The sequence below is a fragment of the Gavialis gangeticus genome, unplaced genomic scaffold (genome assembly GCF_001723915.1).
Source record: "Gavialis gangeticus isolate Ggan-Ray unplaced genomic scaffold, GavGan_comp1, whole genome shotgun sequence".
In the NCBI taxonomy this organism is placed as follows: Eukaryota; Metazoa; Chordata; order Crocodylia; family Gavialidae; genus Gavialis; species Gavialis gangeticus.
In genome coordinates, this window is record NW_017728995.1 from 33,197,139 (window position 1) to 33,214,731 (window position 17,593).

At 49.9% G+C, this 17,593-nt stretch overlaps 1 long non-coding RNA gene across 1 annotated transcript in view; it reads left to right on the forward strand.

The window, feature by feature from the left end:
- The window catches only part of LOC109288102, a 20,719-nt gene extending 14,348 nt beyond the window's left edge, over window positions 1-6,371 (forward strand). The window contains exons 2-3 of the long non-coding RNA XR_002095064.1: window positions 5,294-5,312; window positions 6,357-6,371. This is a non-coding gene — a long non-coding RNA (uncharacterized LOC109288102). The remainder of the gene's footprint in view (window positions 1-5,293; window positions 5,313-6,356) is intronic.
- Window positions 6,372-17,593: the final 11,222 nt, after the last annotated feature.

The following is a 17,593-nucleotide window of genomic DNA, read 5'->3' on the forward strand; positions in this document are numbered from 1 at the left end:
TTTTTTTTTTGGGGGGGGGGGGGGTATAGGGAGACTGCTTGCAGTAGGACACCAGCAACACAGTTCTCACAACTCACCCAGCCCGAATGTCCAAGTAATGGCTCTGATTTGCCTCTGCCCTGGGCTGGATTTGAACCTGGCACCAATATCTCTTCTCTGTAGAGTGCCTCAGTCATCGTGCCTCAGTCTGCACAATGGGACGCCCAAACTCGACCCTCGAGAGGTTTCCCCCCACAACAGAGTGCCTTGTGGGGAGCCGATCAGGCATGGATGAACTTTGCGACTGGCAGACGCCGTATCTCGGGAGTAATAAAGATCTCTGTGCCGGAGCTGGCTCTGGCAGGCAGCAAGGTATTTTTGTCCTTTTCTCTCCGCATCCCAGTTTTCTTGCTTGTGACCCTGAAGAACGTCAGGAGGGAGAAAATTGCCACTGTAAATAGGTCCTGAACAGTGAAAGATCAAAATAGACAACCTCTGGCTTTGTTGGATGAGTCACCGCCACAGCATGGGCTGAGCTTTTTTTTTTTTTTTTTTTTTCCTTTAAAGTGTGGGACTGTCAGTATTAGCATTTGGGCCTGGAGAAGGAGAAGGAGCTCAAGGAGGAAACATCGGCATCGAGCAACTGCAGAGAAACTTTAAAGACAAGACCGAGGCAAAGTGAGCTCTCCAAGGGCTTGTTGGGCTATGTCGTGTTGCCCACAGAGCCTGTGAAAACAGCAGCTGCCGCCACTTCGTGTTCAGCTCAGGCTGCTCACACTCATGGACTTATTCCCAGAGCAGCCCCACTTTGCACCTGGGGCTGGGCAAGACGGCACCTTGCACCGTCTTCTGCCTAGGTGGCCTCAAGCTGAATTATTTTATTTTTATATTATTTTATTTTATTTCTTTGGAAAGTTGCAGCCGAAGTGCGTCAGCTCTTTCAGAGAGCCCTGGTTGTGCCCCCAGAGCCGGGACGAGGCCCTGTAGATGTATCCTGAGAGTTTGGCAGATCAATCCTGCCCCCCAAGATCCCAGCTACCCTAAACATGCTGCAACCCAGGTGTAGGAGCTGAGAAGGGTTTTCCTACAATTGCTGCGTCACTTGTAGTGCCAAGGTGGGGAATTAAGAAATGTTCCTCTCCCCTGCTTCATAACTTGGCCAAATTTGGGCAGATCTTTTTAGAAAGAGCCAAAGGACACATCCCAGACACGAGGATGATCCACTGGGCAAATGTCAAGGCCTAGCTCTGAAGCATGCAGGTGCTGGAGCTTGCGGTGAAAGGACTATGAGAAGGTTTTTGAACAGGGGCATTTTTCCTGCTGTAGGAAGGTTTCCTATGTGCATGATCACGGAGCAGAGGACTGCTGTATAATGCCTGTGGACAAGGGGGTGGAAAAAGGCTGCACAGGAAACATCCATTATAGCATTGCCTAACTTGGAGACCTGGACTTGGCAACCTGAATGAGGTTCTTTTAACATAGCAGCCTTCGTCTACCTACAAAGAGGATGGAGCTGGACTGTGTCCAAGTGGGGGCAGATGACAGGACAAGGAGCAATGGGCTCAAGCTGCAGCAAGGGATGTTGAGGTTGGATATTAGGAGGAATTTTCTCCCTAGGAGGGTGGTGAAGCACTGAAACAGGCTTCCCAGAGCGGTGGTGCAGTCTCCATCCTTGGAGGTTTTGAAGATGCGGCTCAACAAAGCCTTGGCTGGGATGATGTAGGTGGGGCTGGTCCTGCTTGGAGCAGGGCGATGGATGAGACGTGACCTCCTGAGCCCCTTCAACCCTCATCTTCTATGTCTATGGGGTGCTTTGCTTTGCCTCTTGGCTATCCTTGTTATATATAGCTACCTGGAGCATTGGCCCAGAGCCTGAAAGCCACACCTTCACTGCATTTCTTTGCGGTAAGTCCCCAGCCCTTGGATTGCAAACAGTCCTCCTTCGTTTGGGCTCTATGAATCTCCTCGTGCTTGGCCCCTGCCCCAGACCTAAGGGTGCCAGCAGTGTTGGGGGCTCTGTATCATGGGCAATGTGCCTATTGGCAGCAGTGCTGAAGCATCCCAGTTCTTTCCAGAGGGGCATGATCCCACGTGGCTCCAGGCAGAAGCAAGAGGTTGTATTGCTCCCATGAGTTTTCCCAGCTGTGTGTCTGCTGGGCAGAGGCAACAGACCTCTCCTGAGATGCTCTGCCTCTAGAGAGTGAAGTAGCATTAGGGTTATCTGGGCTTGTGCAAAGAAGGGGCTCTCAGTAGTGCCCTCCATCCCTGCCGGGCTGTGGGGTGGGGATCTCGGAGGGAGACGTTGCTTCGTGCTCTTCCTTTCCTTCTAGTGCTGAGCCTGTGTTTCCTCTCCAGCCCTACTCCTTGTGTCTTCACTTCTCCCCAGCTCACCAACACTAGATCTTCGTTCTTGCCCCGATGCATCTTCACTCTTTTCCTGGTCCGTGTTTGGTCAGCCTGTGGGAAGAGCAGGAGCGGGCTTGTGGATCCAGGTCTTGGCTACTACGTTCTGCCGCTTGGCAATGACCATTGGGTCATTTGACAGCTGCTCTGTGTAGATGCATGCTCTATTGAGGTCAGAGAGCATGAGTTTCTTGATCTCCACCCTATCTGTCCTGTGGGCTTATTTGAGGGTGCATCTACAGAGCCATGTCACGGAGAGCATGCCAATCCAGCTTGGGTCCAGCTAGCGACAATGGTGTGAACTGGCCCTACTTGGTTTCCTCTGCTGCTCACATACTTTTTGCAGCAAGTCTTCTTGCTGCGAGGCATCAGGTCAAGTTGCCTGGACTAATTTTTGCTAAGAAACTTGGGCACCAACTTCATTCTCTACGGATCTTCTTTTGCACCGTGAGATCTTCTAGGCAGCTCTGGAGTGAACGTGTTGCCGCAGCTCTGTCTTAAGCAATAGCCCTGGGCTTAGCTGGCAATATTCAAGCTGTGAGAGGCCCTTTGCAAGAGCTGGTTGACTTACCAAGCTCTTGCTGTCAGGCCGGGTCAGAAACACAAGTGCCAGGAGATGTGCAAATACATGGAGGGAGGCCCTTCTCCTGAATAAGCCCATTGGAGTCAATGGGAGGTTTGCTGCTGTGTTCAGGGGAAGCAGAAGGAAGCCTTTGTTCTCTAGTGCTGAAGACCGTGGGTATCGATCAAGAGCCTGGTTGCTTGAACCTACCCTATAAAAGTTTAAGGAGCAATTAAGGGCCCCTTGCAAGCCCCCATGGCCTCAGCCAGACAGATGGTGACTCCTGGATGCAAGGCAGGGCATGCAAAAAAGGGGGAGGAAACTAAGGGACATGGGAGACCTAGAGTGGCTTGTGTTGGCAGTCGTGGCAAAACCCTTCTTTGCCCCTGGGTGCGCAATATGATGCTCTATGATAACGCAATTTTTTTATCCAGGGCTGCAGTGGTAGGAAGATAGATGCCCAACTGGGTTGGAGTGACCTGAAGAGCTGATAAAGAGGCTGAGATAATGGCAAGAAAACCCAACTGCCCCAGTGAATAAAAACACAGTGAAATAAAAAAAAAAAAAAAAAAAAGCCAACAGCAACTCAATAGGCAATGACGGGGACTCTGTTTTTTTTATTTTACAAGGGAGAGCAGCGTGACGTCCTTCAGTACATCCAGCTCCAGCTGTGAACAGAGCTCAGCTTTGATGTCTTCCATGCAGCTCCTAGGCTAATGGCTGGGCAGCTCCAAAGCCCAGGCAGGCAGCAGCTGCTCCCTAGCCAGGGGTGCAGTTATTGGGGGTGAGGGGTGCTCTCTATCCAAACCTCCCCACTGTTCTGGATGGCTTCATCTGAGCTTCCCAGAGCCCTTGCCCATCCTACATCCAACGTGTCTTTGCTCCCTGATATGGGTGCAATGGTAAATGGACTCTATCGTGACGGCCTCTCAGTTCAGGGGCGGATTCTGTCGCTCCCCCATCGTCTAGGGCTGATTTTGATGCGTACACATGAAAGGCAGGTGCACTGGAGGCTAATAATGCAGCTCTCTGCACATGGGAATAGCAGTGACTGCTCCCAAAACGGAAAGGGGAGAAGTGCTATAGTTGTACTCTTCCCTGGAGCTTTGTAGTCCAAGTCTGGGAGATCACGGGCCCCGCCGTGACTCATGCTGGGTAGAAATAAAGGAGCAGTATATTGAATACACTGCTCTCTGGTCTGAAGATGCTGATAGCAGGCAAAACCCCCCAAAACAAACCCAATCATCTCCTCCATATGCCCAGTTTACCTGGCTAATTGTTCAGCATCATACTTGATGTGTGTGTAGGAGTGATTCCTTCCTGATCCCTGTGACAACCAGCTGATGCCTTGAAGCATGAGATGACCTAGCCCATATTTTATCCCAGACTGCATGAATGGCCATAAAATGATTCTGCTTCTGTACCTGCCTTGGTGACCTTCAGGGGCAGGGGATCCTGCCGGCGGGCTGCATGTTGCAAGGGGGAACTGTTTTTTCTTGCACTTCAGAGCAATGTATGAATGCCTCATGCCATCGCAGCAAAGTAAGGATGGAAGAAATCTCAAGAGCTCATTTGCTTCTGTGGTCCCTAGCTCCTGGCCTGGGAGCAACACGTTGCTTGCGAGACCCTCTGGCATCACACAGAAAATGACAATGTTAGCACCGATGTCGATGGGAAGAAGCCCATAACCACTAACGTCCTCCATCGCCTTGCAGTGAAGCTGGACCAAATGCACCTGCTGCCACATTGTGATCTATGCAGGGCTGTGCTGCATTGCAAGGCTGGGAGGTAAAGACTTTCTCCCCGACTGTACACAGCAGTCTCCTGCCATCTGCAACAAGACAGCTGTGCTTATAGAAAGTGCTTCCACATGAATATGTTCCCTCGGTCTTGAAAGGCATGGTCTTATTATCCCTATATTGGTGCTGGCCTCGTGACTCTGGAGGACAACGTCTTCTCCAGAACCACAGCAAAGACGTGGTCCCGTATGCGACAAGGGCAGGTGGTCTCTAGCCCTTCCAGGCTATAGCCACCCTGCTTGCAAAGAGGCCAGCTAGGCCTGGATGAGCCATGGATTTTTGCAAGGCAGATTTGTCCCATTGAAGATGGATGGTGGGAGCTGCTTTGGTGCCCAAAATCCATCGGCAGGTGGGGGCAGCTTTGGTCTCCACCTGTCTAAGCTGGATCCAAACGATAACCATGGAAGAGAGTATCTCTAAACCTCTGAGCCTGGAAAGCCTTTTAGGCCGACAAGGTTCTTTGGGCAGATGTGATAACTTTTATTATACCAACTAAATAGTTGGAAACATTGCTCTTTGCAAGCTTTCAGGCACAAACACCCTTCTTCAGGCACAGGGAGAGTGTTTTAGTGCTTGTGTGCTCTCCTGGGGGGAATAGATGCCAATGTTGCAAAATGCAGGTCTGTGACAATGCAAATGCATGGCAGTGAGGTTCAAAGGGACCCAGGAAAGCCTCTTGCAATGCAAGACCTGTGCTGAAGACTGTAGTTCATCCCAGATTTAGGCCTCCAACACTGCAGGCTCCCTTTTTATCCTGCCTTGACCTATTTCCTTGGAGTAAGCTCCCCTCCTCTGGATGTCTTTCCAGACTGGCTGTGAACCCGTGAGAGCAGCTTTTGACAGCACCGCTATCGCTCCTCGTCTCGTCAGGCGCTTACCAGCGGAGCGAGGATTCGTCATTTGACTAACCGCTCGTGACAATTTTCTTCTTTATTTTTGGCGAAACAAACAGCAGCAGCCGGAGCGACATCTTTCCTGCCTCATCTGCTCCCGTCATCTGTGGCATCCTCCCAGCCAAAGAGCTTTTTAAAAAATTTCAGCCGTACTCCCCCACAGCTCGCTAACTTTACAGTCCCCCATGGCATCTGTGTGCAGCGAACTGAGCTGTTGAGACTCAATGTAATTTGCAATCGAGCTTCTGTTAACATGGAAATGTACCGGCTGGTCTCTCGCGATGCGGGTGCTCATTCTGTCTAGCATATGGTAGTATTAAATCCAGACTCCGGAAAGTCTCTCGTTACCACGTTGTCAATCCTGGAAGAGCGGAGAACCCTAAAAGAAGCACGAGAGAAGCATATTTTAGGACTCGGCTCTTTGAGCAGCGCTTAATGAGAGCTGACCAAAGAGACACGCTGTGCCTAGAAAGGAACTGGCCTCGGCAGCCATCGAAAGCTGGCGTGGGCAACCAGCTTGCGCGCTGATGCAAAAGCCTTGTACTTCCCAAGACAGGTACCGCTCAGGGAGAAGGGACGAGAAGAATGAGACGAAAGCCAGTTCATTATTAACAAGCTGGAAACAGGCTTCTCCTTCTGCCGTGCTTGATTCTGGAGCAGGTCTTGGGCTGACATGGGGCACCAAGCCAGCATTTACATAAAGACTTGAAAGAAATGTAGGTTAACACAGGAGAAATATATCCATGTAGGCAAAAAAAAAAAAAAAAGAAAAAAGCTTTTATCCGTTAAGAAGAGGATACACATTTCATTCCCCTTTGTAGACACTGAAATGTCCCTGAAACTTCTTTTACACAATCTTTTTTTTTTTTTTTCCAATTGTCTTGCAAGGTAGTTTAATTTGTGTTTTGTTGCTTCAGGGTCGTCAATAATGAGGGTGTTTTCTCACTCCCTGCCTTGACCGGCGCTCTCAGTTCTCTCTCGATGCTCGAGGGTGGGGAGGAAGGATGAGGTTGAATACGAGGGTGACGGATGATCAGGATCCTAAGAGACGAGATTCCCGGAGTCTCCCTGAAGGGTTTGTGCCTGGACTTTGCAATGTCAGCAGAAGGCCGCCCATCCTGGGGCATTGCTCTGCTCAGAAAACCCGATGTATTCCCTGCCATCCCTTTGCTTGGAGAACTGCAGTCTCTGTTTGGGGCCCTGGGTCTTTGCCCATCCGAGCACCCTGGAATTACACTTTTGGCCTAAGGTCACTAGTGAGAGTGAGTTGCTTGGTTGTAGTCAGGGCTTCTGGCCATTAGTCTTGCTTGCCAATCTTCCAAAACTCGTGGTGCTCGGGAGAGGTCCCTGAAGACTGGAAGAGGGCCAATGTTGTGCCCACCTTCAAGAAGTGGGGGAGAGAGGACCTGGGCAACTATAGATCAATTAGCTTAACTTCTAGACCAGGGAAAATCCTGGAAAAATTCATTAAGGAGTCTATATGTGATAGGCTTGGAGAAGGTAGGATCCTGAATGACAGCCAGCATGGTTTTGTCATGGGCAGGTCTTGTCTTACCGACTTCATCTCCTTCTACGACCAGGTAACTCGCCACCTGCATAAGAGAGAGGAGGCGGACATTGCATACCTCAACCTCCAAAAGGCTGTTGATCCGGTATCCCATGACATCCTCATGGGAAAATTGGGGGATTGTGGGCTTAACCGCTCAACAGTGAGGTGGGTAGGGAGCTGGTTGCGGGGTAGGACCCAGAGAGTCCTAATGAACGGATCTGTGCCATCCTGGTGAGGCGTGGGCAGCGGTGTCCCACATGGGTTGGCCCAGTGCTATTCAACATCTTTTTCGATGATTTGTATGTGGGGATGAAGAGCTCACTGGCTAAGTTCGCAGATGGCATCAAGCTATGGGGGAGCATGGGCACGCTTGAAGATAGGCTGCAGATATGGATGGACCTAGACGGGCTGGTAAGTTGGGCGAATGGGAACCCGATGAAATTCAACGTTGAGAAACGTAAAGTGCTCCAGATGGGGATGAGCAACCCCTGACATCCCTACAGGCGTGGCAGTGCCAAATTGACCAGTTGTCTCTCTGCTGCCTGACATGCCAGGGACCAAAAGTCAGTGTCCATTTTGGAAGCCGAGGCTCTGGACTGCGGCGGGGCTGGCTGCACCCAACACTACGGCCTTGGCATGTTTAAATGGAAAGCATCTAGCTGTGAAATGCAAAGCTTTGCCTTGCATAAATCCCAAAATGTGGTTGCTGTAGGCTTGGTGAGAGGGAGGGGCTCTGACATCACTTCCCAGGGGCCTTGACAGCCAGGGCTAATTGCCCAGGTGGCCAAATCTACCCGCAGCTCGAGATGGGAGCTTCACTCTGGCTGATGAACCAGCCTGGCTGCTGTCAGGGCCTCCTGAGACCAGCATCTGCATTTCTGACCACCCGTGGAGGCAGACTGCAGGCCAGCCACGAGTTTTGCTGTGGTCAGCCTCTCTGGACCTTGTGCTCTGGTTTTCTGGCTTCTGACCCTGCTTGGCTCTTCCTTCTGGTTTTTGGGAGCTCCTCTTGGCTTTGGTAACTCAGCCCCTGACTCCGGCAACTTGACTTGGACTTTGCCTCTGGATTTCTCCTTTGGATTTGGAAACCTGGACTCTAGCTCTGATCCAAACCCTGCACCCCACTGTGTGGCTCTGGACCCACCAGCTCCTGTCTCTAGCCCTTCCCTGGTGGCTACCCACTAGGCCAGGCTGCTTATGACTCACTCCTTACATCACCTGCTTTTGGACTTCAGCATTAGTCCCCGCATCCATGATTAGCAATATCAGCCGTGCAGGTTTCTGAGACAACCTGGAGTTGGGGCACACTCCCAGTGTTTTGCAAGCACACATAAGACTTGCCATTGACTGGGTCAGACCCTGGGTCCATCTTGCCCAGGCTCTGGTGTCACAGGGGCAGAGAGGGGATGCTGGAAGGGAGAGTGAACTGGGTGTGACCAGGGTTTTTCCCCCCCTGTTTGTGGCTCACTTGCAGCTTCCTGCATTTAAGGTCTAGGAAGTTCTGATTCAAAGGCCATGCCCCTCACTCCCATGCTCAGTAGCTACCAATGCCCCTTTCCTCCAAGGGTCTGATGAATGGATTGTAAGGTGGATTGAAAACTGGCTGGATTGAGGGAGGTCTATTCTGCACTGGGGAGGTCACATCTGGAGTCCTGTGTCCAGCTGTGGGCCCCCCTCTACGGAAAGGATGTGGACAAGTTGGAGAAAGTCCAGCAGAGAGCAACGAAAATGGTTGTGGGGCTGGAGGACAGGACTGGTGAGGAGAGGCTGAGGGAAATGGGCTGATTCAGTCTGCAGAAGAGAGGACCGAGGGGGATTGAATAGCAGCCTCCAGCTCCTATCCTAAAGAGGATGGAGCTGGACTGGTCTCAGTGGGGGCAGATGACAGAAGGAGCAATGGGCTCAAGTTGCAGCAAGGAAAGTTGAGGTTGGATGTTAGGAAAAACTTTCTCACCAGGAGGGTGGTGAAGCACTGGGACAGGCTCCCCAGAGTGGTAGGGGAGTCTCCGTCCTTCAAGGTTTTGAAGATCTGGGTAGACAAAGCCTTGGCTGGGATGATGCAGTTGGGGCTGGTCCCACTTGGAGCAGGGGGTTGGACTAGATGCGACCTCCTGAGCTCCCTTCCAGCCTCGTTGTCTGTGATTTTATGAAGACTAAAGACCGCTCTGGAATCTGTGCAGACTTTCCAACACAGCAACTGACCAGATGAGCAGATCGTTTCACCACTTATCCTGTCTCCAGCAGGGACTAAGGAGAAATTTCCTCCAGGAACGCCTGAAAAAAACCCTGGTGGGCCCCAATCCAGGAATGTGCTTGAGCTCTAGCATGATAGATGGGATTTAAACATGACCATGTGCTCTTGTGAATACGAAGGATGTGTTTAAGAGCCGTGTCCCAGGGGACTTGGGAGGTGCCAGGCTTGGATTTCCCCCTAATGTAGGTGACCAGTAGCTAATGCTGGTAGCGTGGAGAGGGACCTTGTCTGTTGTGTTTATTCTGGGTGAGGAGGTCACAGATGGAGCTTTTATCCATATAAACATCTATTTCTTTTTTTGAGTAGCATTAAGTTATTTGTATGATACCCAGCTGAGCTCCATCCCAATTATTTGTTTTTCTGGTCATCGTCCACATTTTTATGTAAGTAAGAAAAAAAAGAAAGAAACAGAATAACTGTGGTAAATAACCGAGCAGAAAGCCTGGTGCATCCGGAGGGGGAAGAAAAAGATTGTATGTATTTGTCTTACCAAAAACAAACAAAAAAGACACATTTTCTGTGTTATAAGTTCTCTCCACAGGTCATATCATCAGAGACCTTGATCTTCAAGTCTTGAGCTCCCTTGCCTTGTGTAGCCTGGGCATGCACAGGTTATGTACCCCCATCTCTGAATTGATGGGGAGGGAGTGCTGTGGGAGGGAGCTGTCAACATGTATATGTATGTAGGTGTGTGTATGTATATATGTGTGTATATATATATGCATATGTGTGTATACATACGTGCACACACACACATATGTAATGTATATACGTATGTATATGTACACACACATACACACACACACACACACACACACACACACACATATATAAATAATCACTTATTCAGGGGTACAGGACTATATTATACTTGACTTCTACCTCCTATAGAGCTTCAATCCACACAGGTAAGTGATGGATCTGGACCAGGTGAGTAGAGGCAAGCACAGGTAAATACAGCACATCGACAGGGATAGAAGCAATTCGCTATTCACAGTCCATGGAAGAGCATTGTCATGTATGCAGTGGAAATCAAAGAAAAGCATACACTTGTACTCCTATAACAGCGAAACCTCTCATGACAAAATATAAGGCACAAATGACAAAATATGAGGTGCTTGCTCATCCTTCCAGGTGTTGAGGGTGCTGCTATGCTAGGGTCTCCCCACTTAACGAGGGGAAGCCTGGCCGCAGCTCTGCCAGGGGAAAAGGGGACGATGCTCTAGGCCCCTCCAACCCCTCGTGGGCTGGGACGGGACCCCCTACCTCAGAGGGGCCTTTGCTGGCTCCCTCCCCTGTGGGACACCCCTGGTGATGCGGGGCTCTGTGGTTCGGGTGCCTCTCCTGGCATGGTGGCTGGCCACTCTCTCCCATCCTGAGGCCTGCTCGTGGCCCTGTGCACCGGCCCATGCACCATTTGGCTTGCTCCTTATGGCACTGGTTGGAGGCCCAGGCCACCTCGTGCAACACCAGGGCTCAGTCAGCTCCTGGACCTGCTGGAGGGTGCTGCCACATCAGCAGCCTGGGGTTGGGGACCTAAGTGCCAGGGGTTGGGGACCTGAGCTGCCTTGAAGCAGCTCCCAGAGTCCTGGTGCGCTATTGGACCCTCCACGCAGCAATCTCTGCACCGTGCTCCTGGCTGCCTGCTGGGGATGCAGACCCAAGCCACCTTGAGCAGCCCCGTGGTCCAAGCCCCATGCATCGCACTGATGGGGCTGAGGCATCAGTCCCAGCAGGGATGGGGCATGTTTGGGGCTCTTTTGGGTGCTCCTTCACCTGCTGGGCAGCTTTTCCCCAGCTCTTCATAGCCCCTTCTTTCTTCAACGCGTCTGCCATGTGCTGGGCACACGGCTCCTTTTACTCGCTTCGGAGGCTCTGCCCCTGAAGTCTTGCCAGCCCTGCAAAATGCAGGCTTCAATCAGGTCTGGGAGGCTCCTCACTCCTCCCAGCCCTCAGCCAATTGGTGGACAGGCTTCACCAATCAAAATGAAGTTTTTTGAGCCCAAAAACATGCTGGCCTGAATCAGTAAGTCTGCCACACTTGGTTTCTCGAGGCAGAAGAAAGAAGCCTCCTTTAGGCTGTGAACATGAACTCCATGAAACCCAGCCCCCTTCTGCTACTGCTCTGGAAATATTTGCCCTCTGGGGCTCTCAGATGCTTGGAGGCCCTGGATCCCTGCTGGGTGTTTGCCCAGCCTTAAAAAGTAATGGCCTGATAGCCAGAGGTGCTGGAGACCCATCCTGGAAGCTGGGGCGCTGGATGGCTGGCTGCAGCTGGCAGCAGGGTAACATTTAAATATAAAATGTTTATGCTATGTAAAATGTAAATATAAAAGGTGGAGCTGTGAAATGCAGATGTGCCTTGCCTGTGTTAATCCCACCAACGTGGCTGCTTTATGCTCCCTGAGAGAGATGGGCTCGGGTGTCATCTTCCAGGGGCCCTACCAGCTAAACTAGCCAGGAGTCATTGCCCAGGTGGCCAATGGCTTTAACTAGGAGCCGTCTCGGTCCTTCTACCTAGATGTGTATGGTCAGCATCTCCGCAGACCAGCTGTGGGGGTGGTCTATATGTGGCACTCATGCTGCTTACCTCCTATTTATTGTTTGTGGGCAGCTCTCTGAGTGGAGGCCCCAGGGCAGATCTGCTGGTCTGCGGTGCATGGTGCTAATGTTGGCTGAATATCCTCTCTGAATCTGCAGGTCCAAACAGAGCCCTCTCCATGATGAGTTTTAGGCTTCGCCTCTGGTCTGGCCTTGCCGACTCCCAGTTGCTTGCTTCCAGTTCAGCTGTGTGAGCTGTGACTGATAACGGAGCTTGAGATATTGCAAAGCCCTTGGAAAATTGAGGTCTGTTCTCCATTTACAAGCACCAGGAGTTTGTCTGCTTGTCATCGGTGCACATCTGGGCTAATCTCCCAAGATTTGGAGCTTCAGAGAGGCTGGACAGCCTGAAGTCCTGATGCTCCAAGGATAAGCAGTTGGGTGGCCAGCAGCATGGGAAATGCTTGGCTGTGTCTTCCCAGTTCATAAAAGCAAAATTACCATTGCAACTGCAGCCAATGGAAACTCTTAATTTCGCAATCTCGGCAGCAGCATCAAGGACTGAACGAGACAAGAAGGAAGACTCCCTGCTTTATGCCTACATGGGGTCCTTGCAGATCAGCTAAGTTAGCAGAAACATTTTGTGGGATGTTTCTCTGCTGTACCACTTGGGGAGGTCAGCAAAATATGGCAGTCCCAGCTTCTTTCGCTAGTGCTAATCTCACTGACAACTTCATAGAAAGATTAGGGTTGCACAGACAATAGAAAGGGATTAAATACTGGCATTTACCTGCTAGCAATTAAAGAGGGCTCAGATGAATAATTAAGAAGCAGGCAAGGCGAAAGTGGTATGAAGAGCCAGGAATGACTTGGGGGTTTCTTTTTGAGACTTTACAAGGTGCCACTGAATGGAGAAAGGGGGAGTTAAATGCAGATTCTGGGAGAAAGTGGAATGAAATAATAGATGATGATATTACTACAGAAGAGCAGTGTTGCTCAAGGCAAAGAGTTGCTCCTTCCTCCCTTGGTGGTATCGTAAAGCCATAGTCGTGAAACAAAGCCCATAGAAATCAGTAGAAAGACTGACATGGGCAAACTTGGGTCAAGACTTTAGAAGACCATGCCATCACTTCTTCCAGCCCAACATGTTTCGAAGCAGTCTATAGTAATGCCTCAAACCCATGCTGGATGGCGTGCCAAGGGAAAGGGAATGCCCATTCAGGACCAGTGGGTGGTTTCCCGTAAGGCACGGTTATTTTGGGGACAAACGCTGGAGGCTGCAGGAACCAAACAGTCATTTAGTCTCTTAATTTTATTCAGGGAAGTGTGAGCACATACCATACAGAGAATGACTGTGATTTCCCCCTTTTGGTGATAACCTCGACAGGATTTTGGAGGGGGAAATTCCCCTGCAATGCCAAATGCTGTTATTTCATAGTTCTGGGCCATGGGAGATGCTCCAGTGCTGGAGAACTGCTGGAAAGCAAAATCTCCCTTCGTATAAATGTGGGTACTGCCTACAGATTACAATGGAAAGGACATTCCCATAGTAACCTGCAAAAGAGACATGTCTCTATCTTCCCTTGTGATACCATCTCCAACACATCCTGCATTCAAAGAAAAGATATACTTTCTGCTTATGCGACTGGTGTGCATCCTTAAGAGCTGGCCTGCTTGTGTAGTCCTGTATTCTCTCTCTATCTTCTTCATTTGTTCTTTGGTATTTAAAAACTCACATGAAAATAAGAAGCTGAAATAAAATCCAGCAGATTTCCTCATGCCAAGTTTGCTTTCCAACTGCTTTGATGGAGAAATGAAAGCAAAGGAGAACTTAGAGATGAATCTCCATTGTTCCTCCTTTACGTGTCTCCTTTACGGTGGCCTTTTCTTTTGCACTGCTGATATCTTCCTTTGCTGCTCCCAACCTTTCCCTTTGCCAGCAATAATCCTTCATTAATCCATAATCATCAGAGTTCCTGAATGGCTGCCATTGCGGGGGGGCGGATACAGACTGAGTTTTTTCTTTAAGCATCTAACTCTGAGCCAGGAACAAGCGCTGGGCCTGGACAGTGGGAAGGAGGGTGACTGATAAAGCAATTGGATGGAGATGGCTTTGGAAAATGGGAATGTGATTAGGAAATGCTTAATAGTATCCTCACCTCTACAAGACATGGACATGTCCCACCCCCCAAGAGGGTATCAGCTTCGTCTTTGGGCAACACGTACTTCCGTTTTACGCTCCGGCTCGATGCTATAACCTGACCTCTGCTGCCACCTCCTGCTGGAACATTTTGCGGCAACCCTGGAGGAGGCCTTGGCTTTCTCTGGTGATGCCCATGGGAAGCGTAGGGTTTGTTCCCACTTGTTAGCAGCCTTCCCCGGTGGGAGATCCCCAGGGCACTTCCTTATGGTTGCAGTGGGCTGGAAGGGGATGTCTCCTATCTCTGCTCTGTTACTTGAGGCCTTCTTCCTTTTCCTCCCCGTGGTCTTCATCACAGGGCAGCTTAGCTTCCCACCATGGCCTTTTGTTCTTCCAGGTTGGGACTCATTGCTCGCTGCTTGCTGAGGAGGCACCAAGCAGTGTTGGGGAGCTCTGCTCTCCCTCTCAAGCCAACCTCAGTCTAGGTCTCCAGCAGCTGAAGTGGAAAAGAGGAGATCATAATATCCTAAAAAAGGGACCTCGGGAGGTCACATCTAGTCCACCCCCTGCTCCAAGCAGGACCAGCCCCAACTACATCATCTCACCCAAGGCTTGGTCAAGATATCTTGCTGCTTCATCTCCCCCTTGGGCAGGGGCAGGAGGCTCGATCATCCTTCAGTCCCTTCCAGCCATATATGAAGGTCTGGAGACCGTGAAGGCTGGCGATTTACTCATTTCTCTTGCTTTTTGTCTCTGGTGAGTCTTCTCCATGGTTCAACGTGGGTGCCCTGTGCACCCCATGCCCCTTTAGAGACCAGTCCTCAACCATGACCCTGTGCAGAGGTGGTCCGTCATCTCCTGATGTTGCCAGAGCAGTGGCACCTCTGCCATGCTACTTGCAGTCCTTTTAGCTTTAGCAGGTTGATCCCAGTGCCCTGTTTCAGCTGCCTGGCAGTTGCCACCACCACCGATTATAGCCCCTGTAACAAACCTCCCTTCCTTTCCTGCATCCTTCGTTGTCGGGGCTTGCGATGGGTAGGACCTCAGGTTAAAGGAAATGCAATTGGAGGCTGAGTCCCAGGGAAACTGTACTCCTTGCCAGCATTTAATCCGAGGATAAATGCGACGCCGATTGCTTGCATTGCGGTGGTGCTCAAGTCCTGCTCACATCCCTCACCCTTTTCGCCTAGATGACGATGGTTTCCAAGAGGGCAGCATGGAGGAAGCTGAATCAAGGATCAGGACCTCATGGCACTGAGTAATTTCATAGTTGTTGGGGGCTGGAAGGGACCTTGCAGATCATCAGGTCCAGCCCCCTGCACTTGGGCAGGAAAGACTCCTGGGGTCAAATGAGCATCCAAACATTTTTGGAAACAACCCTAGCAAGAGGGGCCTCAAAACGTTTCCTGAAGATCTCCAGGGTGGACGAGTGGTACCACTTCTGGGGGAGCCTGTTCCAAACCCTGGGTACTCGGCTTGTAAAGTTTTTCCTTATATCTAGCCTGAAGCGCTCTTCAATCAGCTTGTGCCCATTATTTCTTGTCCTCCCCTGGGGAGCCTTGGTGAATAGATACTCCCCCAAACCCTGATGTTTGCCCCTGATATACTTGTAGTCCCCTCTGAGTTTGCTCTCCTCCAGGCTGAACGTCCCAAGTCCCTCAGCCTCGCCTCATACGTCTTGATCTCCAGGCCTGTAATCATGCGTGTGGCCTCCTCTGGACTCTCTCTCGAGCTTCTTCACATCAAACGGTCGTTCATACACCTTCGTATGAGAGTCTGGAGCTGTGCTTCTCAACTGGGGACAGGTGAGATCTTTTTAAGGTTGCCACAGGCCAGGGTGTGAAGAGGTAAGAGCTCACTTGTCTCTGTCCAGCACCATGCATGGGGAAATAAGCACTGTAATAAATAGATTTTTTTAATGCAGTACTGCTAAATTCAGAAATATCATGGAGGGTTGCTGCCAGGCTAAAATGGGTAAGAACCACTGGCTCAGAGGAGAAACAGGGCAAAGCCTTCATAAAGGAAATCTGTGAAAGTTTCATTCAGTGTTTCTTTATTGTTGACAAATTCTTTTGGAACTTGAGGTTTTCTTCAACCAACCATCGCCCTGTTTAAAAATATCTATCTATCTATCTATCTTTCTTGATATAGATGGGTGGATAGATATCGATCCTTTGATCCATCCATATTGATATCAAGCCACCTATCTGTCTAGTTGTATTTTTAGTGGAAGTTTCTCTCAATTTTCAGTTGAGCTTATCAGAAATTTTTGGACTGTTCCTTTTTGTCAGGGCCACGCCAAATGGTCCCATCAGAAGCAATTCATGGAAAAGTTTTGACAAAGTTCCCTTTTCAAATACACTTTGAAACATTTCCACATAAGCAAAATCTCTCATTTTGGGACTTCTGAATGTGGCAGGTCTATTTTTCATCTTAGGATGACCTTGTGCTTTCAAATTTAAGGTAAAGAGAAGTTTGAACGTCAAAACTGAAACGAGGCATTTCAAAATCACTGACAGAGAAGAGTTGATTGACTTAAGGTGATTTCCCCACCCCAGCTTTTTAACTATAAAACTTGGAGGAAACTCTTTTGTTTGTCCTGATATAAGATAGATTTCTTAAAATAAAAAAAATAGTCGCAGGAAAAGCCTTGTGGGACAGAAAAAAAGCATTTCCTGTCGAGCTTTAATTTTCACTATTTTTTTTTTTTAAAGAAAAATCAAGATTCAACATTTCTAAAGTTTTCACCCAGCTGTGCTCACGTGGGTATTCCCGCTCCTGACAGTACCAGCGCACGGTTTCCATCCATCATCCCAGCCTGACCAGCTAAGCACATTTAGACGTTGAAGGCCCTCGGCGAGCAGAGGAGCGGGTTCATTTCTGGCCGTTTGCTAGTGTTGTGCAACACAATTTTTCTCGGATCAAATGCCATGACTTTCTGCAGCGGTTGAGCTTGTTTTTCCATCTTGGAGTTTCTCTTGCCCAAATTTCCGAGGCAGTGCGTGGAGCTTGGGCGGGGTGGGAAACGCCATCCAAGTGTTGGACTCCAGATCTCCTCCTAGTTCAGGGCTGCTGCGATCCAGGGTTTCACTTCAGGCCCTTCACTGCTGGAGACGCACAGTAAAATGAATCAGTGGAAAATTAGTGATGCTGGATTAAAATGTGACGGAGGAGCTCCCATCCTACTCACTGTCAGGGAAAGTTAGGCTCTTGAAGGCCTGCGGTCGCTCCTGTCTCCGGGACTTAACCCCCTGGCAAGTGAAAGTTTTAGAAGTGTGTAAGTCACTTGGGAGCCCGTGAGGAAATGAGGATGTTTAACCTCTGGAGTTGAGCTGAACCTACGGAGATGCCAGGGATGGAGTTGGAAACCTCCAGAGCTAAGACGTGCAAGTCATAATTGCTTGAGATAAGGACCCAGCCTCTGTAACGGGGGTGAGGCGGTAAAGACTTGTCTCTGAAAGGTGTATTGGGCT